The following is a 27293-nucleotide window of genomic DNA, read 5'->3' as shown; positions in this document are numbered from 1 at the left end:
TCCTTTCTCCATGTCTGTGGCATATATGGGAGAGTCCTTGTGCCCATCAGCGCATGATGACAGGCCCCAAAGCGTCTGTTAGTGTCGTGCTAGTGTAACCCCCACACCTCCTGGGTGTGGTGTTCTGTCCCGTCTAGTGGCACCGAAACCATTTAGAGAGCAATTAATGAAAAAAACCAGAGCTCTTCCCCATTCAGAGCCCAGTGGGGCCTCAGAGTGGGGTGATCCCATGCAGCCACTTAGAGGGCAGAACATTTTAAAAAATGGCCTGGTCACCACTGAGATGTCTTTCAAACATCTTATTACATAAATAATTCTTCTAGCACTTTTCATGCTCAAATATAACCAAGAGCAGTAAATGAATTCTCCCTCCCTCCCTCCCTCCCTCAGCCCTCTGACAGGCTCGATCACTATGTGCCCTTGCCTGCTGGAGGAGCCAACTCACAGGGAGGTGAAATGACTTTTTCAAGATCCCACAGCAAGTTGCGGATGGTCAGGAATAGAACCCCGGAGTCCTGACTCCTATGCCCCGGTTTTGTAGAAACTCTGGTGCTGTCAGGCTGAGCGAGAACACAAGGAAGAGGGATAGTGCTAATGTACTGATTTGCAATGTACTCTTGGAGACGCACAGCTGCTGTCCTTAGGTGTGATCTGCCTCTGGCGTCCATGCATGGGGAAGATGGGAGAGGTTGGTTTCAGCAGGAACTGGCTGGAGCCAAGTGGCCGAGTTTGCAATGACTGTAGCAAGCCTGCTTGAGCAGGACATAGCATGAGGCAGGGCAGTGGCAGACAAAGGTATGTGTGACTTCCTGTGTCTGTCAAATTTGGCTGGAAATCTTACATGAACAAGCTTCTGGTGAAACTTCTTGCTCCTGTACTGTCTACAAACATCACTGGGACACCTTGTCTGACAAAAGCAGGAGGCCTGGGCAGAACTTAGAAGTTTAGAGGGGCAAAAAAGTAAGTCACTTCTGTTATTCTAATCTTTTTTTACTCTTCAAGAAATGTTAGGGCTGGGTTTGGTTCCAGTTCTGAATGATGTTTTGGCACGAGGGTGGAAGGGACAGTTTGTGTATTGTCCAAACAATGTTTGTTTGCCTTTGGTTTATAGCTGCATGTTTTTGTTGTTGTTGGTAAAGGCAATATGTACTTTCCATTAACCATGGTTTGGTGGTGTTGCTACCTCTTGTGATTTTGTTTGTTTGTTTGTTTTTATCATAAGCCTCTTGATCTTTGTTTTTTTCCCTTAAAACCCCAACTTCTACCGTCCTGTGATTATCTGAGAATCTAAGATTTCATTTAAAAACTCCAAAAAGTCAGCTTCTCTTCTTCTGGTTGCAGGGAATAATGTGAAAATATGAACCCTAATAGTTCAGAAGGCAAATAACCCATAATTGTTGTTTTTTAGAAATCTTGAGATTTCTTAGCCAATCTGGTGATTTTGGGGGGGGGGGTTGCCTTTTTTTTTTTTTTTTTAACATTTGGGGTTGGCTATGCTGTTTTGGTGTGCAGAATCTTCGCTGTGAATAACAAGCAGGCTGCTCTTGCTTTTAATAAGGCAGTCATGTAACAACAGTTATAGCTTATTGACACTATCTTTCTTCCATAACCTGAAGCTAAAAGCCTCTGAGGAAATCTGCCTAATTAAAACTAAGGATAACATTACACAACGCAGAAGCCCTTAATTAATGTTGTCTCAATCATTTGAGATCTAATGAAAGGGTTATTAATTGTGGTGTGTGTTTTTGTGTAATATCCTGCCACTTGTATAGCAAAATATGCAAGAGGCGCATGACCCTTTTCCCACATAAGTGAGTGGCAAAATTCCCATTGACTTCTGTAGGAGCAAGATGAGGGCCTTGAAACTATAACTTAGTTTTCTGACAACTGAGCAGTGGCATTTCCTGCTTGCTTTGGAATTGACAGGACGCCCTTGGGTTCATGGTGGAAACTTGTACCTTATAAGAAGCTGATTTTTTTTTAAGAGGCATAATTTATTTTATTAAATGTTCTGATTTCTTTGTGATAATTTAAAGATGGGCCTAAACCACTGTTTCCCCCGCCCACCCCTCCGCCCCCTTAGAGCCAGTACTTCCTGCATAGGAACTGCCGTTCCAGTACAACTCCAGCGGTTAGGCCGCTAGCCTGGGACTTGTGAGACTTCGGTTCAGTTCCCTGCTTCACCACAGACTTCCTGTGTGGCCTGGGGCAAGTCACTTAGCCTCTCTGATGCGGTTCCCTGTCTGTAAATAAGGGATACTACTACTTCGTCACAGGGGTGTTTTAAAGATTGAGTACCGTATATACTCGTTCATTAGCCCGTTCGTTTATAAGCCGACCCCCCAAGCCGACCCCCCAAGATGGTTAGGTTAAAAATAGCAAAAACTGAGTCCTTTCATAAGCCGACTCTATATTTCAGGGGTTGGCAAACTTTGGCTCCCGGCCCATCAGGGTAAGCCGCTCGCAGGTCAGGATGTTTTGTTTACTTGGAGCGTCTGCAGGCATGGAGCCCCTCAGCTCCCTATGGCCGCGGTTCGCCATTCCCAGCCAATGGGAGCTGCGGGAAGTGGCAATCAGACGCTCCAGGTAAACAAAACGACAATGTATTAGATATTCAATGATTTCATAGAGTTTAAAATCATCACATTTTGGTGTAGACCTGTTTATAAGCTGACCCCCGCTCTTTGATGCGTCACTTTTTTACCAAAAATATTCGGCTTATGAACGAGTATATATGGTATATTGTAGGCTGCAAGGTGCATGGATCCAGTGGTGGGGGCTAGGAGTATTTATGATTCAGAACTTATTGCTGTAATGGGCTAGAGCAAAACCCCCATCCAAATACTCTTGAAGTTGGAGAAAGTTCAGATCTGGATTCAAATTTAAACTCTGTGACTTAGGCCCATCTCTCTACTGATAACTCCTAAAAATTATCCCACTATTCCAAATTTAATATTGGTTCCAAGGGGTTGTTCCTATCCCTATTAGAAACCCCTATAAAGCTGAGGCCTGGCCTACATTTAAAATTTAGGTCAACCTAGGTATGTTGCTCAGGGCTGTGGAAAAAATCATGCTCCTGAGAGACGTACTTAAGTTGACCTACGCTCCAGTATAGATGCCATTAGCTAACACCTCTCGAGGTGGGTTTACTACAGCGATAGGAATGGAAGGGGTTTCTCCAGTAGCAAGTGTCATTACAACGCTACAGTGGCATAGCTACAGCACTGCAGCTGTGTCCCTGGAGTGCAGACATACCCTAAGTATGCTTGAGTTACTGCAGCAAAAGGCGGGTTAGTGTGTGCTGCTAAACAATTGTTCTCTTTATATACTGTGAAGAGTGTTTTGCACTGAAAGTTTGACCCTTTCCCTTCCTGTGCTTTCTTAACGGTGCCTTTTGTAGGAGGATTACAAGGCGCTTGAGAGGATTGTTTGCTGGTGGTCTTAAGTTGCGGCTTAGCACTGTGAATTCCTGGGAGAAGATGTGGTGTAGAAATGGAGCATTTCTCTCATTCTGTGGGCTACAATGCAAATAAGAGGATTTAAATAACAAGCACCAGAGCTGGTTACGTCAGTCAGAGGGAAATCCGAAGGACCAGATGGTCACGGACCCTTATGAAGTTGTACAAAGGAGGTGGGAGGTATTTGGGGACTGCTCCTTTGAGGTCAGATCCTCAACTGGTATAAAATATGATAGCTCTATCTACTTCAATGGGGCTGCAACTATGCATACCATTGGAGGCCCTTGATGTGACCCGTTGGTACATGACACCTTAAAGGAGTGGGGAGGAGGCAAGAACCATGGCACCCTCAGCTGAAGCCTGCGGCGTGGGCAGGCTGTCCAGGATGTACACCTGGCTGGCTGGGATATGATCTCTCCCTGACCTCCCCAGGGTGTGGGTTATACAAACCAGGGGAGCTCATCCCAAGCATCAGAGTAACGGCACATCTCATTGGGGATGGAACTTGGAATCTCTGGTTCTAAACGCTGGCACCACTATTGCTTGAAGTAAAGGACCACGTCTGTTATCTTGGAGGCTGCAGCAGAGTCTTAAATCTCTAAGTGATGTAGCCACGAGAAGGGGACAGAGCCACAGTGTGTCAGCATGGGTTACAGCTGTATGTCACAGGGTTTTTTGGCCCTAAATCTAGAGATGGGGTAGAATTGCTCCTGCCTGTGAACATGGAGGCAAAGGCAGAAATGAAGAAGAGCTCTCACAGGCACTACTCTAAAACACTTTCCTTCAGAAATGGTGTTTTTCATTGTTTACTACACTGACAAATTGTACAATGTAGGGTGAGTGCTAAGTGAAAATGGAACTCTGACATTTACAAACAGATTATGGGCCAGAGTGGTGGGTGTGTGAGTGGCTGGGGGCCTTAAATGACATTTCCCTGCACCAGCTTCAGTGAATCTTGGCTTGTTTGGGTTTTAAATGATTGCCCAGGAAAGCAGAAATTCAGCCAGCAAAAGCCGAACCACTTTTGTGTGTCCTGCTTTAAAAATTGATACTGGAATTAATTTTTTTTTTTTTTTTTTACAAATGCTATAAAATTCTAAGGCCCTATTCTATTTAGGTGGTTTTAGCATGTCTACTGCCATGAATATTAGCACCTTAAAGGCAGAGGTAATAAAGATTTCCCTCTCCACACTGATGTCAAATGCTTTTCATTCTATTACTGCTTTTTGTGTGTCACATCATTAGGAGTTAAGGTGTCTTCTTATAAGGGCGGGATCCTGCGAAGTGCTAAGCATGCTGGACAGATCTAGGCAAGCACTTAAGCACATGCTGAACTTTAAGCATACTCTATTTGTTCAACATAAAAAGAGGGAGAGCTGAGACACTGCAACATTCAGGCTTTATTCCTTCCTTCGCATACACTGTCCTCTCTCATCAAGCACTTCCTGAAAGCAGAGTGAAGACAGTACTAGTGCCCAGCCGGTTATACTGCATTTTGGAATTCGATTGTTGAATCGTACTGGACCCTGGGCAGAACCCCACTAGATATGTCCTCTCCGTTACTGTATTATACCTAAGCAGACAGTTGTCGTAGAATGCCCCCTATTGGTTACCAATCATAACATTGAAGTCAATGGGACTGCTATGCTTAAAGTTCAACATGTGCGTACTTGCTTGGCTGGGTGAGGCCACGATGCTCAGCACAGTGCAGGCTCAGTCCCAAACTTTTCAAGGTCTGATCCAAAGTCCACTGAAATCAATCAAAGGGCTCCCATTGACTTCGCTGAGTTTTGGATCGAGCCCATATTAAATAGTTCAATAAGGCAGTTCCTTTCTTTGTACCCACACATAATCACAGCCAACTGCTTTAGTGTTTGATAGAAGGATACCAGTGTGTTCTGCCTTAGAACACAGGTGCTTTCTCTTGTCAGTATCAACGAGTGCTTTAGTGAATCCTTGTCAGGTAACAAAGGTCACCTCGATCCACACTAAGGTCTCAAAAACAGTCTAAAAAATAAATATCCCTGAAGCCTGGCACCTCTAGACCAACAGTTTTTGTGACATCATTAAGTAATGAACATTATTACAAAGAGGAAAAAGGGATGGGTTATACGGGAGTGGAAATTCTTTTATGTATTACATAATAGATGGTACCTCTCAACTGTTTGATTAGAAAATGCATCACTCTTTTTTAAACTCAGATTTATTTCAGTCCCAGATAAACCAAGCATTGTCACTGGACACTGACATCAGACATGCTGAAATGCCAGACTGAAATTACGGAAAGCTTTCTATGTCTGAAAGCAACAAAACACACCTCCTTTCAAACATTAATCGAGCCTTTGGATTGTTGTCTCTAATTTTGTATCTGCATGGGAGCAGATTGAGAATATAGCAATGGATCCAAGTGAAAAATTTTAAAATATATATATACATTAAAAATTTGCCTACCCTTCTGGAAAAGTCCCACTGAAAAATAGAAATTACTCTAAAATATAGAATTTAATAAATCTCCTTTCTCAATGTTGTTGCGGCATCCTGTCAAACTTTAGAGCAGGGATATAATTCTCCATTAAATACCATGGCATAGTAAATAATAATAATAATAATAATTGGAAGAGTATTATTTTCTATTAAATTATATAGAATTTCTCCATAAGGGTCTTTTTGTGTTGTAGAGATGTATTCCAGAGGTAGCTCTTTAAGATACAATTCAGGGGTGCTGGTGGTAGGGCAGATTGATATCCTTGACTGTGGAATGTGCACCCATCGGTGATCAGGACAAGCCTGCATCTAGACCTCTTGAGCACCTCATGCAGGACCCTTTTTCTCTACACCAGTCTTCCCACAATGATAGAACTAGGGCCAAATTCAGATGAGGCTCCACCAACATTCCTCATGGAATGCAGGCTGATTCAGGAAATAGCCTAAAATGGAGGGAGGGGGGAGAAAACGTTTAGGTCCTTTTGTGACAGAATTGATATTTCCTAATGTGTATTGTGACAGACCCAGACCAGTGGGGTACAGGAGTCTGGTAAAGGGCAAATATACTGGTTACTGGATGAGTAGTTTTCTGTTCCCTGAGTGACCAGAGCAGGGGCTGCACTAGAGTAATCAGGAACCTGCTAGAACCAGTTAAGGCAGGCAGGCTAATTAGGACACCTGGAGCCAATTAAGAAGAAGCTGCTAGAATCAATTAAGGCAGGCTAATCAGGACACCTGGGTTTTAAAAGGAGCGCACTTCAGTTTGTGGGGCGAGTGTGAGGAGCTGGGAGCAAGAGGCACAAGGAGCTGAGAGTGGGAGGGTGTGCTGCTGGAGGACTGAGGAGCACAAGCGTTATCAGACACCAGGAGGAAGGTCCTGTGGTGGGAATAAGGAAGGTGTTTGGAGGAGGCCATGGGGAAGTAGCCCAGGGAGTTGTAGCTGTCCTGCAGCTGTTACAGGAGGCACTATAGACAGCTGCAGTCCACAGGGCCCTGGGCTGGAACCCGGAGTAGAGGGCGGGCCTGGGTTCCCCCCAAACCTCCCAATTGACCTGGACTGTGGGTTCTTCCAGAGGGGAAGGTCTCTGGGCTGTTCCCCAACCCACATGGTGAATCTCTGAGGCAAGAAAATCCGCCAATAAGCGCAGGACCCACCAAGGTAGAGGAGGAACTTTGTCACAGTATATAAAAGGTGGGTTGACGTGGCAATAAGCATATGGGAAATTCCTATGTTCATACACCCCCACTAAATCTTATTAATGATTATATTTGTGAGGGGCGATCAGGAATTGACTAATCTGAATAGTTACAGTTGGAATGGATTTGTTCTCTTCTAAATTTGTCTGACTAATCTGTGCTTTTCTAAATCACCTTTCAATGTGGTATCTAAGGCCCTGATCCAGTAAAGCACTTAAGCACATTCTTAAATTTAAGCATGTGAGTAGTCCGATAGATTCACTGTACAGTAACTGACTTCAGTGGGCCTACTCTAATGCTTAACTAAGCATTTGCTTCAGTGCTTTGCTGGATCCAGGGCCGAAGAGCCATCTGTTAAACATGTGACCAGCAAGTGCTCTCATTTCTTTTAACCTTCAACCTTCCCACTTCACTGTGACATATGTGTTTTGTTTTCACACAAAACGTCTTCTGCTCGTGGCAAAAAATGAAACTAAAACTGTGTGGGATGAAGGGATTTTCTGGTAACCTTTTAGAGAAAGCAAAGAAAATCATAAATGATTATCTTCATTTTCTGTGTGAGATGTCTTACTCCTGCCATCTGTCATGCTGAGAACTTCATTATAGGTTTTTAATCAGCATGTCTTTTAGTTGGGGGTAGCTTAACCTTTCTCTCGGAATTCATTTGAGTAACACCCACTAACACCAGGTCTGAAGTTGGTCCAAAGAGGTGATTTTACTCCACTATATCTCAGTGATTGATCTGATTCCATCCCCCCCTGAATTCTCAGTGCCTGAGTTGAAATATAATCACTATTAATAATAATAAAAATGCATAGCACCTTTTGCAGACCTTTAAGCTTGTTAAGAATGAACAACTATATGCAGCACATCCATGGATCATTTCACTTACCACTGAAGTGATGCCATGTCTGGGGTGGAGCGCACCAGCTCTTTAAGAGTGCGGAGCAAAACTAAACAGTTGTTTAGGGCAGGAAATGAAGAATGCTGCCTTATTTAATTTACTGATCGGGCTTCAGATTTTTAAAGGTATTTAATCATTGCTCTCTTAGTGTAGCAACCCTTAACTTGGCTTGGGAGCCTGAGCCCCCTTTTCAGAAGTGACTTAAGCACTTAAGAGTCTGTCTCTCTGGATGTTATTGAATCTCATTGAAAGATTCATCCTAAGTGCCTATGTCACTTTTGAAAAGGAGAATTAGGCTCCTAAGTCAGTTAGGTGCTGAGCATTGCAACACCCCAATATCATTAAAAATCGGGGCTGTAAGGCCATAGCAATGCCTGGCACTTTAGAGACCTTTAAAACACAATCCCTGTCCTGAAGAATTTACCATCTCTATGTTTAGACAAATGTTCACCAACAGGAGTGACAGCTCAAACTAGTGGCAGTTTTGAGTAGGTAGAGCATAATTACCCATATTTGGAATTTGGCTATGAGACTGGCTTATTTTGTTTAATGTCTCATCCTAAAGATAATCCCTTCTGCGGTGCAGTGCCCTCTCACACTCTGCTGGAGCATGATTCTCTTTTGACTCCAAGAGAAGCATGCCACTTAATGATTCCCCAGCACTGTTGTCTGGAGTACTTTGGTAAGTTCTCATATCTGTCTACTGACCAAGCTTGACTGGTAAGATTTAACATCCCCCCCCCCCCCAAGGTGTTATGTCTGTAGGCACCAAGACAAATGTTGTATCTGTTGGGTGATAATGCATCCTCTTGTACATCTGCTTCATTTGGATGACATCCTGTTGGAGAGACACAGCAGCATCCATGTAGACTTAAGGGCCAGATTTTCAAAAGTGGATGCACACAGTTCTGCGTGGGCCCCACTTGTACATGCACAAACTCCTCTAGCAGCTGGTCTGTAGTGGATCGGAATCTACTACATTTGCACGCATGGATAGATATGAGCATCTGCAAATCCGGGGGAGTAGCCCATGAGCATTAGTTTTAGGTTTGTGCAAGTGTGTGTTCTTTTCACTAAATGTGCACGTCTGTCTGCTGATGAGGCGCTAGGCATAAACTCTCATATATTTGTGTGGGCTATGAATGGATAAGTAACTGGTCGCTTAGAAACAGGTATTAGGACTACATTCCGAAACAATTCTGACTAGAGTACATGCATAAGTACCATATGAACTGTCACACTTGATTGTAATGGTTCTCAAAGACTACTGTGCTTCGGTTTGTCTTGTAAATATCACACACCTTAATAGATGTTCCTGTTTGTTCCTTTGGGGCAGTTTAAGGACCAATGTGGATTCAATCTGGCCTCTTTGTTGAAGTTATTGTCCAGGTTGCCAATTGTGATGTGCCGCTTCATTTAAATATCGAAATGAGAGACTTATTCTAAGCACATACAAACACTTATCCCTTCTGTTTACTGCACACAGATGAAAGGGGTAAAAGCAAGAGGATTTGTATGTTCCTATTGTCTCTCCCAAGAGGCATGTGATACCAGTGCAAGCACCATTTGTGTTTGAATAAATGCTGACCAAGTACCATCTCACTGGCTCTGACCATGTGTGTTAGATAAACCTCCACATTGAGACATTCTTTGCAGCCTGTTGAGTTGATTTTTGCGCATGTGCGCACGCATTTGGGGTTTTCTCGTTGTATGTATATATTTATATAACCTTGTGATGCAGTAGACAACATTTGCACTATTTCTGTGGAACCAAATGCAGTCCAAATTTACTAATTAGAGAGAATAAATAGGTTTCAGAGTAGCAGCCGTGTTAGTCTGTATCCGCAAAAAGAACAGGAGTACTTGTGGCACCTTAGAGACTAACAAATGTATTTGAGCATAAGCTTTCGTGGGCTACATCCAAAGAAGTGGGCTGTAGCCCACGAAAGCTTATGCTCAAATAAATTTGTTAGTCTCTAAGGTGCCACAAGTACTCCTGTTTTTTTTAGAATAAATAGTAAGTAAAGATTATTTTTCCATAACCGTGCCTTTTCTTTTTAAGTACATGGTTTGCATTGAAAATACTTACATTTTTCCATATAAAAGGTAACCCTTTTGTGATCTAACAGTTGTCCCAGGGGAGAGATTTTTAAAAGATTGTAATGATTTTTTGATACCAGAATAAAGATTATTTGAACATTAAATACCATTTGCTGGGAACTGGAAAGAATCCAATGTATTATAAGAGCTCATTGAACAAGCAATCTTTGCTCATAACACCATTAAAGAAGTTTAAAGTAAAAAACTGTATCTGTGTTTGACCATGCATCCCAGTTGAATATGTGGAGGATCTGTTCTATAAAAAGGTGAAGGAAAGCCATGTCAGTTCCTGAAAGCTACTGTACATTCTAATTGCTAGGTTACTGGTGAATTCTCTCCCCTAAATGTCCTTGGCTAAACATTTCTGCTGAGCCAGCAAGTCACATCCAGCAGAAAGCGCCATCCGCTTGCTGAAACGCTGTGATTGTTTGACTTTATTAATTGTTCTAATGGGTTTAGTTCTGAGTTAGGGCTGTGCAATTACAGAAAATGTTTGCATACCACAGTGTTATTAATGTGAGCATTCATCAGCTGGTGCTGCAAAACGCTGTTACGCAGTCCTGGACTAGATTTTTCCCACAGTCCTGAAAAGTAGTAGTTCAAACTATTTGGCAAATTCTCATTAATTGAAAATGAGTTTAGGAATGATCTACCAACCCTCCACCCCCCGAAAGGGCTACTTATAATGAATAGCAACAGTTTATCTAATTATTAGTTATCAAATGGATAATGTGCAGACATTGGTTTTTTAAAAATCTTAAATAACATTTGCATTCATTAAAAGTTAAAGATAAATCTTCTAGTAAAAATTACCAAATTTATACAATCTATACAGTAATTCATTATGCGTGAATTGCGCTGTCCTTCACATATGTGCTTGTTTTCTATAAATATAGACAATTGGTATCATTTATTACTGCAGTAAGGAAGAACTCCTTTTATGAATAAATTTCAAGGCCAAAAGGGAGCATTGTGATAATCTAGTTTGACTTCCTGCATAAAATTAGAATAGGATAAAACAGAATTTCACCCCGGAATGACTGAGTTAAGCCGATATCTTATGGTGTAGCTGGAACATATCTTTTTAGAAAAAACATCCAGTCTTGATGTAAAGATTTCAAGTGATGGAAAATTCCTTGGCATGTAGTTCCATCCCTTGGTATGTTAATTACCTTTGTTGTTCATTACTCATGTAAGGGTTAAAAAAAAAAAAAAAGGTACATATTGTTATCCATTTGAATCTAGCATAGAGGTTTTTGCTTGATGCAGGTTGCTGTCCTTGGTGCTGACAGCACTGTGATTGGGACCCCATTGAAAGGTATGAACTATTCTTTTAAGTCTGCAAGACAGAGATGCTGAAAGCTATGTGTATACTAGTAGTAATAAATTAGTGAATGTAATTGTTTCCATAAACCAGTGGACTTAGCTGTCATTATCCATGGTGGATGAACTGATGCTGCAGAACAGCCTCCATAGTAAACACCATGAACGCTTTATTGAACTATTTTTATTCAGTTGTTTTAAAGAATATCTTATTTACACTTAGTTAAAGAATCTTTCTTTAAGCCAGGCATTGGGATGTTTAGCTGCCTAATGTGAATAATTATCTCCATAACTTGGGCCTTCCTGCTTACATACAATGTTAGTTTAGGCGGGACTGTGGAAAACAGTTATTAAATGTGACAAGAATATGAAAATTGAGAGCGGTCACCCAAGAGAATAACAGCAAACCCCGTGCAAGGACTCTGAGATGAAACCCGATGTGTCCTTGAACAAGGAAATCTTAAGACAACAGTAGCTGATGGTCTTTGCCCACCCCCACAGTTGAACTGGTTGTGATTTATATTTACTGTCAAACTAAATATTCTCGTTTGTTTCATCCTATGCCATGCAGGCTGCTTGCATAGTCTGGCTTGTTTAATTTTTGTGCACTGCACCAACCTTTCCCACTGACTGCCTCTCTTTGCCAGTGTAGAGGGCATGATGACAGGAGAGTTCAACTCCACTCTACTGATTCACAGCAGGCATAAGGTCCCTTAGGAACATGGGAAGTTATTAGTTAAATTAAAGAAGATGGGAATCAGTACAAGAATTGTAAGATGGATAAGGAACTGGCTAAAAGGGAGAAAGCAGTGGGTTCTGCTGAAAAGGTGAATTATCAGACTGCAGGAAGGTTAGTAGTAAGTTCCTCAAGGATTGGTCTTGTGACCAACCTTAGTCATTTTTTTAATCAGTGATATTGGCACAAAAAGTAGGAGTGTGTTAATGAAATTTGCTGACTAAAAAGTAGGGAGGCATTCTCAATTCAGAGGAGGATCGGAATATTATACAGGAAGATCTGGATGACCTTGAAGACTGGAGTGACAGAAATGGGATGCAATTCAGTAGTACAAAGTGCTAGGTCATTCACTTAGGGTCTAGTAATAAGAATTTCTTCTACAAGCTGGGGTCTTGTCAGTTGGAAACGGAGGAGGAGAGAGACTTGGGTGGTGTGGGTCAGTCACAGAATGAATGAGCCACCAGTGTGATGCGACTGTTGAAAAGGCAAATGCAATCCTAGGATGTATCAGGTGCGGCATTTCCAGTAGAGAGAGAGAGAGAGAGAGAAATATTCATGCCATTGTACAAACAAGGCACTGGTAAGACCCCATTTGGAATACTGTGCGTACACTTCTGGTCACCCGTGTTCCAAATGAAACCGGTGCAGAGAAGAGCTACTAGGATGCTCAGTGGAATGGAGGGCCTAGCTTATGAGAGAAGACTGGAAGGATTTGGCTCGTTTAGTCTAGCAAGAAGACGCCTGAGAGTGGATATGATTGCGCTCTATAAATACATCAGGGGGTAAATGACAGGGAGGGTGAAGTGATATTTAAGCTAAAGGCCAGTGTTGGCAAGAGCACAAATGGGGATAAGCTCACCATGAACAAATTCAGACTGGAAATTAGAAGAAGGTTTCTAACCATCAGGGGGGGTGAGGTTCTGGAACAGCCTCCCAATAGGAGTTGTGGGAGCAAACAACTCATTAATTTGTCCAGCTCTCTCAAAAACTAATTGAGTGCGATTGTATGTCAGGGTTGCTTGCGATGGTTTACATCTTCATGTTCCTAAATGTTCATGCTTTACAGTTTCAGCTGGCCACATGCAAGGATCAGGAAGGGATTTTTCCCTCTCCCAATGTATTTTGTTTTCATTTTATCTCTTTCCTCTGAAGCATCAGGGATGCCCATGGCTGGAGATGGGACGTTGTGGGGGTGGGGTAGGGCTCTCAGGTGGCACAGAGCTTTCTTTCTTTCTTCTGGATGGCTGTTTCTTGTCACCATACGTAAGATCAGGAAGGAATTCCCCCCCAGGTTATATTGGCAGAGATCTTGTGGTGGGTGCGGATCATTTGCCAGGATTAGCTGAGTATATCTTACTTAACTATTTCCCTGCCACTGTGGGGGGCCTTGGATATTAGTGCATCTCTGTCCCTCCTATTCTCTGCCTGTGGCATATAATAGTCAAGTCTCCTGTGGGCTGTAATCCTTTGGTCTGTCAGTTGTTAGGTTTAGCATGTGGGTGCTGGGTGGTGTTGGTGGTCCGTGATGTACATTAGGCCAGATTAGATGATCTAGTAGTCCCATCTGGCCTTCAACTCTGATTGGCCTACATTAGAGCAGCTGCTAGGCTGCTCTATCTCACACCAGGGTTAGCACAGATCAGCCCGTTGACTCTTCCATACGCACAGCACCAAGTGACTTAGCGCAGGAGAGAACTTCATCCCTTCTTTTCAAGTTTTTATTCTGTACGTTCATATTATGAACAAAACTAAAGAAATTACATTCTGTAGAACACTGAGGGAGGCAGTCACTCCTGACATTTGTAACGCAAGTCATTGCCTCCTTGGGGCACAGCTGCCCCATGGACACACAAGGAGTCCCCACTTGTGCCCCTACACTGCAGCAAGAGATAATTACAGTCTCTGTATCCCTGCACGCAGGGTTGGCTGCCTCCCTGCACCATCTGGGGCATAAGGCATAAATTTGTGTGGATGAGGAAGGGCACTGGCCTGATTAAGTCCTTTTGAGTTAGTCTGTCACAGTTAGTTACTCACCTAGACTAGTACTTTTCTCCACCAGGAATTGCCTTCCTCCTTAGTCATTTCTCTTGGCTTTCATTCCTATTAATTTCTGTAGGACTTTTCCATAAGTGCAGACCATAACTTCAGAACTTTGTTTAGGTCCTGTATCATATTAACTGCAACATGTAAATGGGTTTGGAGTTACTGAACTTTATGGAATTTTGTCAATGGTTGTAATTGATGGGGGGGGGGGGAAGGAAGTGAGTGGTGGGAGAAAAAAGGGGGAGTAGTAGAATCAATTACATAAAAATCCATTCATCGTATTTCAAGGGCATTTCAGAGAATAAAAATCTCGATTAATAGACCTGATGGAGAGACACACAGTGTTATCAAATTGCTTAGAATGGAACTGAATAAGTGGTGGTGGTGAGGGAAAGCAAAGATGTCTCACTGACTGGAAAAAGTTAATTACTATAAACCTCATTGGTGCTGAGTTGAGCTGCCGAGAATCAAGGAGTGAGACTTTCAAAAATGCTCTGTGCTGACCTAAGTCAGCTCCCACTGAAGTCAATGGGAGTTGAACTACTGTCATCACTGGAAGCAGAGTTAGGCCAATGTTGAGTACTTCAGAAAATCCCACCATAGGAATTTTATCCAAGGGCGTTGGTCACCAATGTCCTGTTGTCCCATGATCTGAGAACTTAAAGAACTCAAGAATGCTGCTGTTGGGGGAATATCCTACTTGCCTTACTTATGTTAGGTTTCCCTTTGACTTTAGTTATGGTAGAAGTTGTTCAAAACTAATAACTGCAAAGGAGAAAAAATTTCCCCTAAATTTGAATACTAATAATGGGTGGTGTCCACATCTGGATTGGAATACAGTTCAGGTTGGACACAAATCCAGCTCTGATTCAAACAGTGATGAAAATGTTGTTCTCAAGCCAAAATCGTAGCAGTCTCCTGAGATCGTATGGAGAGATGTTTGTTACAGAACCTTGATTTGGCTATCTGGGAGCGACTGGCAGGACAGTCTCCAGGGAGAATTCACTTTCATCTTGCTCTGATGGAATTCAGCGCTGCTAATTTTTAAGACTGAATGTACGGCCCCTTCTATTTTTTCAGAGGGAATATATTTTTGGGGTGGGGGGAGTCCATTTGCAGCTAACTTTGCTCAGTGTGTTGTGGACTGGTTTACGACTACCCTATACTTGGAAAGTATCAGAGGGGTAGCCGTGTTAGTCTGAATCTGTAAAAAGCAACAGATGGACATCATACCAAATGGACTGAAGGTGAAAAATCCATTGCTATCTACATACTGCACAGACCACAGTGAGAGATTATGCCATACACTATCAAAGAAACTGAGGAACCACCTGATCAGCATCCTATACAGCAAACAGAAAAACATCAAGAAAGAGCTCTCCAACCTGGAGACTTTCATAAATAACCAACCCTCCACACAAATGGACTTTACTAAAATAAGACAGGAGTTCTACATTACACACTTCACCTCTCTACAAAGGAAAAAGGACCGTAAGCTGTCTAAAATCCTACCTGCCACATGGGGTCACAACAGGGGTACCCCTAACTCACCCAGCAATATCGTCAATTTATCCAGCTACACACTCAACCCAGCAGAAGAGTCTGTCCTATCTCGGGGACTCTTTTTTTGCCCCAGCACCCCCACGAACATGATACAGTTCTGCGGTGATCTGGAAGCCTACTTTCGCCGCCTCCGACTCAAAGAATACTTTCAAGATAACACTGAACAGCGCACTGATACACAGATACCCTCCCACCAACAACACAGGAAGAAGAACTCCACATGGACTCCTCCTGAGGGTTGAAATGACAGTCTGGACCTATACATAGAATGCTTCCGCCGACGTGCACAGGCAGAAATTGTGGAAAAACAACATCGCTTGCCTCATAACTTAAGTCATGCAGAACGCAATGCCATCCACAGCCTCAGAAACCACCCTGACATTATCATCAAAGAGGCTGATAAAGGAGGTGCTGTTGTCATCATGAACAGGTCTGACTACCAGAAGGAGGCTGCCAGACAACTCTCCAATACCAAATTCTACAGGCCACTTTCCTCAGATCCCACTGAGGAATACACTAAGAAACTGCACCATCTACTCAGGACACTCCCTACACTAACACAGGAACAAATCAACATACCCTTAGAGCCCCGACCGGGGTTATTCTATCTACTACCCAAGATCCACAAACCTGGAAATCCTGGACGCCCCATAATCTCGGGCATTGGCACTCTCACTGAAGGACTGTCTGGATATGTGGACTCCCTACTCAGACCCTACGCCACCAGCACTCCCAACTATCTCCGTGACACCACAGATTTCCTGAGAAAACTACAATGCATTGGTGACCTCCCAGAAAACACCATCCTAGCCACCATGGATGTAGAGGCTCTCTACACATACATCCCCCACACAGATGGAATACAAGCTGTCAGGAACAGTATCCCTGATGATGACACAGCACAACTTATTGCCGAGCTCTGTGACTTTATCCTCACGCACAATTATTTCAAATTTGGTGACAATATATACCTCCAGACCAGTGGCACCGCTATGGGCACCCGCATGGCCCCACAATATGCCAACATTTTTATGGCCGACCTGGAACAACGCTTCCTCAGCTCTCGTCCACTCACGCCCCTTCTCTACCTACGCTACATTGATGACATCTTCATCATCTGGACCCATGGGAAGGAGACCCTGGAAGAATTCCACCATGATTTCAACAGCTTCCACCCCACCATCAACCTCAGCCTGGACCAGTCTACACGGGAGGTCCACTTCCTAGACACCACCGTACAAATAAGCGATGGCCATGTTAACACCACCCTATACCGAAAACCCACCGACCGCTACGCCTACCTTCATGCCTCCAGCTTCCACCCCGGACACACCACACGATCCATCGTCTACAGCCAAGCACTGAGGTACAATCGCATCTGCTCCAACCCCTCAGACAGAGACCAACACCTACAAGACCTTCACCAAGCATTCTCAAAACTACGATACCCACACAAGGAAATAAAGAAACAAATCAACAGAGCCAGACGTGTACCCAGAAGCCTCCTGCTACAAGACAGGCCCAAAAAAGAAACCAACAGAACTCCACTGGCCATCACCTACAGTCCTCAGCTTAAATCTCTCCAACGCATCATCAGTGATCTACAACCCATCCTGGACAATGATCCCTCACTTTCACAGACCTTGGGAGGCAGGCCAGTCCTCGCCCACAGACAACCCGCCAACCTTAAGCATATTCTCACCAGCAACCACGCACCGCACCATAACAACTCTAACTCAGGAACCAACCCATGCAACAAACCTCGATGCCAACTCTGCCCACATATCTACACCAGCAACACCATCACAGGACCTAACCAGATCAGCTACAACATCACCGGCTCATTCACCTGCACATCCACCAATGTTATATATGCCATCATGTGCCAGCAATGCCCCTCTGCTATGTACATTGGCCAAACTGGACAGTCACTACGCAAGAGGATAAATGGACACAAGTCAGATACCAGGAATGGCAATATACAAAAACCTGTAGGAGAACACTTCAACCTCCCTGGCCACACAATAGCAGATGTAAAGGTAGCCATCTTACAGCAAAAAAACTTCAGGACCAGACTCCAAAGAGAAACTGCTGAGCTCCAGTTCATTTGCAAATTTGACACCATCAGATCAGGATTAAACAAAGACTGTGAATGGCTATCCAACTACAGAAGCAGTTTCTCCTCCCTTGGTGTTCACACCTCAACTGCTAGCAGAGCACCTCACCCTCCCTGATTGAACTAACCTTGTTATCTCCATACTGATTTATACCTGCCTCTGGAGATTTCCATTACTTGCATCTGAAGAAGTGAGGTTCTTACCCACGAAAGCTTATGCTCCCAATACTTCTGTTAGTCTTAAAGGTGCCACAGGACCCTCTGTTGCTCTATACTTGGAATGCTCAGGTAGCATGGTGATGGGTAAGAAGCTGAATAGAATGTGGGAGTCTTGTCCTCCCCACTCCCAGCACAACCCTGGAAGAGGTAGTCCTATTGAGGTAGCCAGCATTTTGGGAACAGTAGGGGAGGTCAAGGCTGACCTCAGCATTCCAGGCCTCAGCAGGGGGATGTTGAGAAGGTTTGATTGCTCCACCGGTGTATGGCTGCAAAGCAGACTTGCAGAAAGCTCAGGTTATGCATGTAGAACAGGTGGAGTAACAGTGACTCCTGAATTCATTGCACCGCCATGGCATTATGCCTGCCCCTCTATTGGACAAATATACTGGGTGAAATCTTGGCTCCACTGAAGTGACTGGCCAAACTCCCATTGACTTCAGTGTGTCCAGGATTTCACTGACTACATGCAGTGGTTCTCCTTTTCCTTCCCCATTGCCAACACACCTCTGGCACGCACAGCTGTCCGAGATCCCTGACTTGTCTTGTAATTATACGTAAATGTGATTAGAGAAAATTTCCCCAAAATAGAGTGCTGCAGTCACTCATGTATGAATACTGTGTATTTGTGCAAGTTTCTCCTGAGACTTTGATGAAAACAGAACTGTTGGATGAATGTTCACAGCAAAGCATACCAAAAAGCATCTGGCCATAGTTGGATAGGATTGTTAATCAGAGTTAGCAAACTTGTTTGTAAATAGGTTCCCTGCTTTTACCCAGAACAGCTGTAGTCCAAATATAGGACAGAGGTTCTCAAACTGTGGTCCGCAGACTACCAGTGGTCCATGAGCTCCATTCAGGTGGTCCGCAGATAGCTTTCTCTAAGGTGTGCACCTGGGCGGCCGCACACGAGAGAATGAAGGGCACCCACCTAATTAGTGGAGCCGTGCAGGAGTGGCTCAACTAATTAGGTGCCTGGACCCTGGAGAAGATGCACATGTAAGGTGAGGTGGTGGCCTTGGGGGGGAATAGGGAGTAGGTGGGAGGGGGCAGTGGGGTGAGAAGAGAGGGTGGGGGGAATTTGGGACATGCAGGTCTGTGGCGGCCAAAGAAGTGACTTTCACCAGCTCGTGGGCTGCGGCTGCCGGAGAGAGACAGCCCTCCTTCCGAACCTCAGCTCGGGGGCTGCTGCGGCAGGGGGGAGAGAGGGCACCTAATTAGTTGACCTAAGTACATCGACCTTGACTCTACGCCGCTCGTGGAGTGGAGTTAAGTCAGCGTAGCGGGGAGTTACGTCAGTGAGAGCGAAATTAAGTGTAGACCAGGGGTCGGCAACCTTTCAGAAGTGGTGTGCCGAGTCTTCATTTATTCACTCTGATTTAAGGTTTCGCGTGCCAGTAATACATTTTAACGTTTTTAGAAGGTCTCTTTCTATAAGTCTATAAAATATAACTAAACTATTGTTGTATGTAAAGTAAATAAGGTTTTTAAAATGTTTAAGAAGCTTCATTTAAAATTAAATTAAAATGCAGAGCCCCCCGGACCGGTGGCCAGGACCCGGGCAGTGTGAGTGCCACTGAAAATCAGCTCGTGTGCCGCCTTCAGCACGCGTGCCATAGGTTGCCTACCCCTGGTGTAGACACTCCCATAGTTAGGTTGACATAGTTAGTGTAGACCAGATTTTACCATGATACTTAACTTTCTTTAGAAGTGACTTGTTCACAGTCTGTAAGTATTTAAATGAAGAGAAAATTTCAGATAGTGGAGGACACTTTGGATCTTGTTTGATCTTTCTCTGCTAGATTAAAGGCTGGAAGATGAAAATTCAGACTAGAAATAAGGCACAATTGTTTTTTCATAGTGAAGGTAATTAATCCTTGGAACAACTTCTGTAGGGATGTGGTAGTCTGGCTGTCACTTGAAGTCTTTTTAACCCAAGATTTGATGTCTTTCTAATCAATAGTTTGAGCTCAACCACAAGATATGTTTGATGCAGGAATTACCAGATGGTTTATGTTATGCAGGTCAGACTAGATCCTCATAATGGCCCCTGCTGTCCTTAAAATCGATTTAATCTGATCCGGCCTCCATGAAAGTCAGTGGCCAAACTGACAGAAGTATCAGGCATGAAGTTGGAAATTAAAAAGCAGATTCTGTACAGTTTGGGAAACTGTCTGTGCTCCAACTAAACTGAAACTAAAAAAGGAAAAACAATTTAGAGGGGAAATCACCCACTTGGGCTGCTTGGACAAATTGAATGAATGAGTCATTTGATTAATTTGTGATTGTCAGGATCTACTAATTGCTTTTCTGACAAAGGAGAGGTAAATAGCAATCTTCAAGACAGAATGGAAGAGCCATGGTAGTCCCTGAATTAGTAGACCGTTATGATCTTAATTGCAGAATTGCTTAATAAGTGCCTGTGGCCATCACAAAAGCTTGTCAGACAAGCAGGCACCAATATGACTAGCATCCAAGCAGAAGGCACGTGCCAAGTGGAAAGCAGGTGGAAGAAATAACATAAGAGAATAGCATGGGAACTCAAGTCATTTTAATACAGGGGGCAGGCTATTAAAATACAAGCCCTCACCTCTCTTGGAGGAATGTAAGAGAAGATCACCACGAGTACCTAAAAGAACTATAGAGATTGACAGGGAATGTGACAGTAGGGAAGCTTAGTAGCCAGCATTATTTAAAGGTGTAGGACCTGACTCTTCATTGTCCTACAGGTTGTCTACCCGTTTACACCAGTGCCAAGTAAATGCAAAGTGGGTGTAAAATGTGACAATTCTGCTTTGGTAGTAGTGTTTTACACTCACTTTCCACTCGGGAAGTTGGGCACACGTGATGCAGGACAGTAGAGATTCAGGCTCATGGCTTTCTGTCAAATGCATGCCAAAGGTTCATCTGTTATGGTCGGCCAATGTATTGGTCATCCAATCCATTTGTTGGATGTTTCCACTGAAATAATCAGCAGTGAAATACTTACGGGTGTGCACATCTGAAACTGCTATTTTTAGGGATCTGAGTTAAAACCGCGTTGTGATGAATGAGACTGTTTACATACATCTCAGCTATTGTTTCCAGACCCACAATTGCATCAATTTCCATTTTTTTTCACATTTGCAAGGTTATTTTCATAACCACAGTATTGCAAACCCAAACCTTCAAAACTTTGGCAGCAGGCCCCCTGGAATCACGAGACTGGTTTATAAATCATGATGGGACTTCTTAAAAAATAAACAAACAAAAGCCCGACAACCAAAAATGTATTTTTTTATTTGCTCTCTGGTTCCTGAGTCTCTAAGGATTATTTTTCATATTTTCAACTGTTTCTTTTCAACCATGAGGGTTAGAAGCTTACTATTTAAAAAAAAAAAAAAGAGAGAGAGAGATTCTCATGACTCCAGCATCTGGGACTTTCAGAAAAAAACACCAAGTATCATGACACTTGCAGTAAAGTAGTAGTGTAAAAAAAAAGACACCACTGTGCCCGGGAAGGCTAGACACATGATTTTAAAAAATGCTTTGGTTCAGATTTTTCAAAATTAGGTATCTCAACAGTGGTTCCTAAGTCCATCCAAGTAAGTGGCCTGATTTTCAGAGTGTCTGCAGCTCCCACTGAAAATCAGCCAGGTGCAGAAATCGGGAGTTAGGAGTCTAACTTTGAAAAGCTTGGCCCTCAGCCTTCAGTTCTGGACCAAACGATAGACTTATTAGAGTATGTGAATATTTGTTGACAAAAAGAGAAGCGGCGATCATGGGAATAGAGAGAGAATTGTTTATAATGAGCAATACAAGTGATTTTATAAGCGTATTGGTTTTTAAATGGAAACCTGTGTATTAGCTTTTGCTAAAAGGAGAGTCCCAAGGCTCAAATCTCCCGGATAAATAAATAAATAAAGTTACTTATTTGCTAGAGGCGCAGAAAATGAGCTTCACAGTAAAAGTTCTTTAAGAGATTTTGTTTGTTTGGAAAAAACTAACAATGAACACATTTACTTCTAATTCTCAGACAAGAAAACTTTTTTGAGTACTATGAATTGTGGGTGGATACAGTGGATTCTTCATGCAAAACAAACATGTTGGGAGGAGACTTTCAAAGGCACAAATGACAGATACTTAATTCCTATTGCCTTCCAGTGGGAATTGGATGTCTAACTGTCATTTGTGCCTTTGAAAATATACCCCATGAGCCATATTTTGGATGAGGGAAACGCTCCTTAACCACGGAGAAGCTACGGCCTCTGTAATGCATGGGTTGGCCGCCCATGGTATAATTGGGATTAGTGGCCCGATGCTTGGAGTCAATTGCAGTCTGGTGGGAACAGAACAGGGCCCTAGATGTATAACTGTGGCGATCCCTGTGCACTTGCACAGGGTTGAACTGATTTCCACACTTTCCTCCAAAACACTGAGGCTCTGATTCAGGAAAGCACTTAAGCAAGTGCTTTGCTTTAGCTCAATGGGACAATTTAAGTAAGTCAGTGGGACTTAAACTTGAGTATGTGCTTAACAGCGGTGCTGGAACAATTTTTGGAGTGGGGGTGCTGAGCTGCACCCCTCTTCCCCCCGTCTGCGCTCCTCACTGCCGCCTAGAGCTGGGGCCAGGAGCAGGGCCGTGGCTCTGGGAGGGGAGGATGCGGACAAGGGTAAGGCAGCGGAGGCTGGGGTCACAGCTGGGGTGGTTGCGGAGCCCCGGGCCTGGGGCTGGCGGCTAGGACCCTGGGCCGGTGGCCGGGACCCTGCATGCGGGGCTGGCAGCCGAGTAGGACCCGGGGCTGGTGGCAGAGCCCCTGGGCAGCAGCGGGGCCAGCGGCCGGGACCCTGGGCAACAAGGATGTGGGGCTAACAGCCGGGATGCTGGGCGCAAAACCTGTGGGTGCTGCAGCACCCCCCCACTCCCCTAATTCCTGCGCCTATGGCGCTTAAATGCGTTCCTGCATAGAGATAGACATAATCATATTCTTAAATGCTTTCCAAAGTCAAGGCCTGAGCAAGGATCATCCGTTAGGATCAGGTTGCATTCTCTACTGTCAGTTTCCATTAGTTGAAGCAGGAAGTCATTGATGGAGTGCTATCTTTCCTGCTGTCTAATTCTGTATTTTGTTTATGAAGAACAGAAAATTGGCGGTTTAACGCAAAAGCAGGACTCACATATTGCATTCAAGAGACACTTGTGCTCTTGAAGCCAGCATAGTGAATATTGGCGATGTCACCTCCACTTCTTACTAACATTTCTTTCAAGTAAGAAGACATTTGTGGTCAATATTTAATCTATTTCTTCTGTTCAGCAAGTTAAGTATCTCCTTAGGACAGATAGGTCTCCTGTAATAAGGGTGAATCTTTATGTAAAGATGGAGCAGGAGTTGAAGATGCTTAAAGAACTTTACTCTTCATTGAGTTTCATGGAAAACTTTGAAAAGTATCCTATTTTAAAACAATATTGTTTATACGTGGTATTGAACATAAACCAATGTACATGCCTACTATACTATTGTTAGGAACATTATGGATTTCACATTCCCACATGGAAAAAAAAATCTCACAGCAGTCTTCTGTTCCCTTTTACTGAGATTATTCTTCACATTGAAAATGCTATGTAGGTCCTGTGACTTTTGTGAATTACCTTTTTTGGTCCACCATACATACTGCAGTCCAGTTAGCAAGGAACGTTTCTAAGGTCAGGAGGAGGTTAATCTCCACGCTAGTTCCGCTTATGAGTTTGACAACAAGGGTACTAAATAGAGTCCCAGTTCAATAGCTGTAGGGATGGCAATTTTGGGGGATGATCTGTCCATTAAGAATCAAAATGAGGCTCTTTTCACATAGGTCACTGTACAGTTGGCATTTGATAACTATCAGTCTGAGCTTTATTTAACGTGATTTGGAAAGTTCCAATATCACATATCCAACGTCGTGGGTCATCACCCTATATTGGATCTATTTTTTAAAATGTTCAAATGTTACCAATCCTAAATGGTCAAATCAGGAGTCAGGCCCCCAAAATTATGAGTTTTGTTTAAAAATTGAGATTTAAAAAGTAGTACATTTTGGGTTTCTTTTATTTGACTTTTGGTCTTTGAGGCTTAGGGTGCAGTCAGATCACGTTTTCAAGATGTGCTCTGTGACCAAGACAGCTAGAAGCTTACTTTTTTAGAAATGGAAGTGGAGATTCTCACCTAGTAATAGGATTCCAGTGAAGCAGGGTCAAGCTGTAAATGATATCAGAATCAGGCCCCGAGTCTGTGGATCTTCAAGACCTGCTTCCAGGCTTATCTATTTGCATAGACTGTTTGAGGGTGGAGTTCTTTTCAGGGTGGAGATTTTATTGACTTCCCTGATTGTTTTTGATGAAGTCCCTTAATTAACATTATCTCAGTTTGTGAGCTAGTTGTTTTTTAATGCATGTTAGTTCTGTAAAGGCATGTAACAATGTTTGAGTGCATTTTATACTTAAGTTATTACATGATGTCTCCTAGGCTTTGGTTTGAATTTTACACCAGCTGAAAATTGCTCCCATGTGGTATATCTTGATTTCCCCCTTGGTTTTTGTAGTTGTGAAACTCCATCATTAATTTATCCCTTGCTTTGAAATAGTCTGACAGCATTAGGAACTAGACAGAATTTTTCCCTAGCTGCATCGGCAATGTTTCTGTGCCGGATGTTTCTTCAGCAAGAAGGGTTCTGAGGTTAGGTTTGCTTGGGGATTAGCATTGGAAAGTTTGGGTGCTTATTTGAAACTTTTCTGAGCCTTTTAAGGTTTCTTGTCTTTTTCTCTTCTCTGTTCTCTCCTCTCTCACTGCTGTCTCCCTGAGTTCCAATCAAACACATTCTTCTCCGGTTCCTGACCTCATCCTCCCATTCTCAAGTAGCCCTTTCCCTAAACTGCAAGCGTTCCTGTTAAGTGCTGCTTTGAGGGAGGCTAGATGTACCGCTTCCCCTAGCAGCCATAGGCGCTGACTCCGTGGGTACTCGGGCTCAAGCACCAACAGAAAAAAAAATAGGGGGAGATCAGCACCCACCAGTCACAGCTGTTCGGCAGGCTGCCCAATCAGCTGTTTGGCGGGGCTGCCTGCTCCCCAGACAGGAGACGCAGTCTGCTGTGAGGAAGGGACTCCTGTCCAGGAGCGTGCGAGCCACTTGCACACATTAGTGTGACCAGGTACAGTTACCCCAGTGGGTAGGGCTGGGGGCAGTACAGCCACGCCAGAGGAGCTGCCCGGGCTGGGCACTGGTTCCTGTGAGCAGCGGCCTGACATGCTGCTGCTTTCGCCGCTGTGGTTCCTGATAGAGCCCTGCAGCTCAGCGAATATCTGCTTTATATCCGTGGGTATCTGCATCCGAGGATATAAATTTTATATCGACGCAGGGCTCTAGAGCTGTGCTCTGCTATCACTCTTCCCATTTTCCCCAGCTGCAGGAGGAGGGGCGGGGGGCAGAGGTGTAGTGTAGAGGGGCCAGCCCTGCGAGGAAGTGGGGAGGAAGTTCCCTTTTCTGTGGATTTGAGGGGTGGGAGAAATCCTGAGGCTATCTCCTGACTCCTCCCCTCCAAAGGGACACTTTGAAGGAGACTCCGTGAGGTCATCATCAGAAATTCTTGGCTCTACCAAGTCTTGGTATCTCCATGGGAGGGTACATTTTGGCTCATTCAAAATAATTTTTGAACCATGCATCTGTTCCAAAGCCTGGCTTGCTGTGCATGGTGACAGACCCTTTGCATACAAGGCCCCTTTACATGAAAGCAATTTAGGACTTTTAAAGCTGCCTTAGGCTATAGATACCCAATTCCCATTAATTTAGGGGCACAGTGAACAGTAAAAACACCACACTTTCCACGGGCACCACGTCTGGACCCAGGTTGATCAGAGTTAATTTACTGACAGCAGAAACCGTCTGCTTTTCTGTAAATCTGTCCCTGAGCAATTTTGACAACTTAACCCAAGAGACTCTTGGAGGGAGAGAGAGAGAGATGTGAAAGGCAAAACTCCAGACAGTAAACTTTGTTTTTTTAACAATGATTAGAAAAGAAATACTCTACTGCCTTGGATCTATGGAGGGTGAGGAGGGAAATAATATACAGTGCAGTCAAATTTGCTCATGACATCTGTGCAGAAAATAAATTGCCTGCAGACTTGGAAACTGCCTACTATCGAATCTGAGTTTTTGCTTGAGCTATTTTATTTGTCAATTGGGACAAACTGTAGCTTGGCGCATTACAGCGGGACCCTGACAAATAGAGGCAGCATTAATACATACCTCCCAAAGCAACCTTGGAATAGAAACGCTGATCGAACCAGAGACTCTGAATTCAGACTGGGAAGGGGGAAGCTGGATGTTAAGAGGGGGGAAAGGGTTGTGTGGAAGAAGGGGGTGGGGTGGAGATGCAGGGAGAGGATGGGAAACTGATTATTCGTTTGGTTTGCTTGGGGAATCCCAAAATACCAGTTTTGAGGTTTTAAGAGACACATCTCTGGGGAATAAAAATCAAATCACAGTCATTAAGGGCCTGCTCCTCCTCTTGGAGAAGTCAATAGGAGCAAAATTGGTATTCAAATTTGATATTCAGGCCCAAATTCAGATGTGGTGTCAATGGGTGAAACTCCATTTACTTCAGTGGATTTATACCCGCTGACACTATAAGGCTAAATTTGGCCTAGAGTTTCTTTTGAATCAAGGAAAGGAAAATGTAACAAATGTGAACAAATACAGTTGTCATAACTGAAGATACTTGAATATATCACCAAACCTGTACAGCTAAACTCAATGCATTAAAGGGTCTGTGTCCCCATTTGTATCCCCATTGTACATTCAAAATATGGGAGCAGGGAGCTTGCATTCTTTTTCGTAAATGTTTAATGACTTGTACCTCAGACTGGCTTTGTATTTTCCCCAAACTCTGCCTTTGCTTTCTGGTTGCATGCTGGGAGTTACATGCTTATGAGTAGTGGTAGGCCAAAGCAGAGCTGGAAGGAGCATTCCAGCCAGAAGTCCTGCTAGGATTCTGCCCTCACTAGGGGAGGCAGGAATAGGAATAGAATCCATCTCCTTTTCCCACCACCGACTTGCGGTGTGACCTTGGGAACGTCACTTAACAGCTCAATGGCTCAGGTTCTCCATGTGAAAATATGGGGGATGACAGTGATTTACTCA

Source organism: Emys orbicularis, chromosome 5 (assembly GCF_028017835.1).
Source record: "Emys orbicularis isolate rEmyOrb1 chromosome 5, rEmyOrb1.hap1, whole genome shotgun sequence".
NCBI classification, from domain to species: Eukaryota; Metazoa; Chordata; order Testudines; family Emydidae; genus Emys; species Emys orbicularis.
This window is presented reverse-complemented; position numbering follows the sequence as displayed.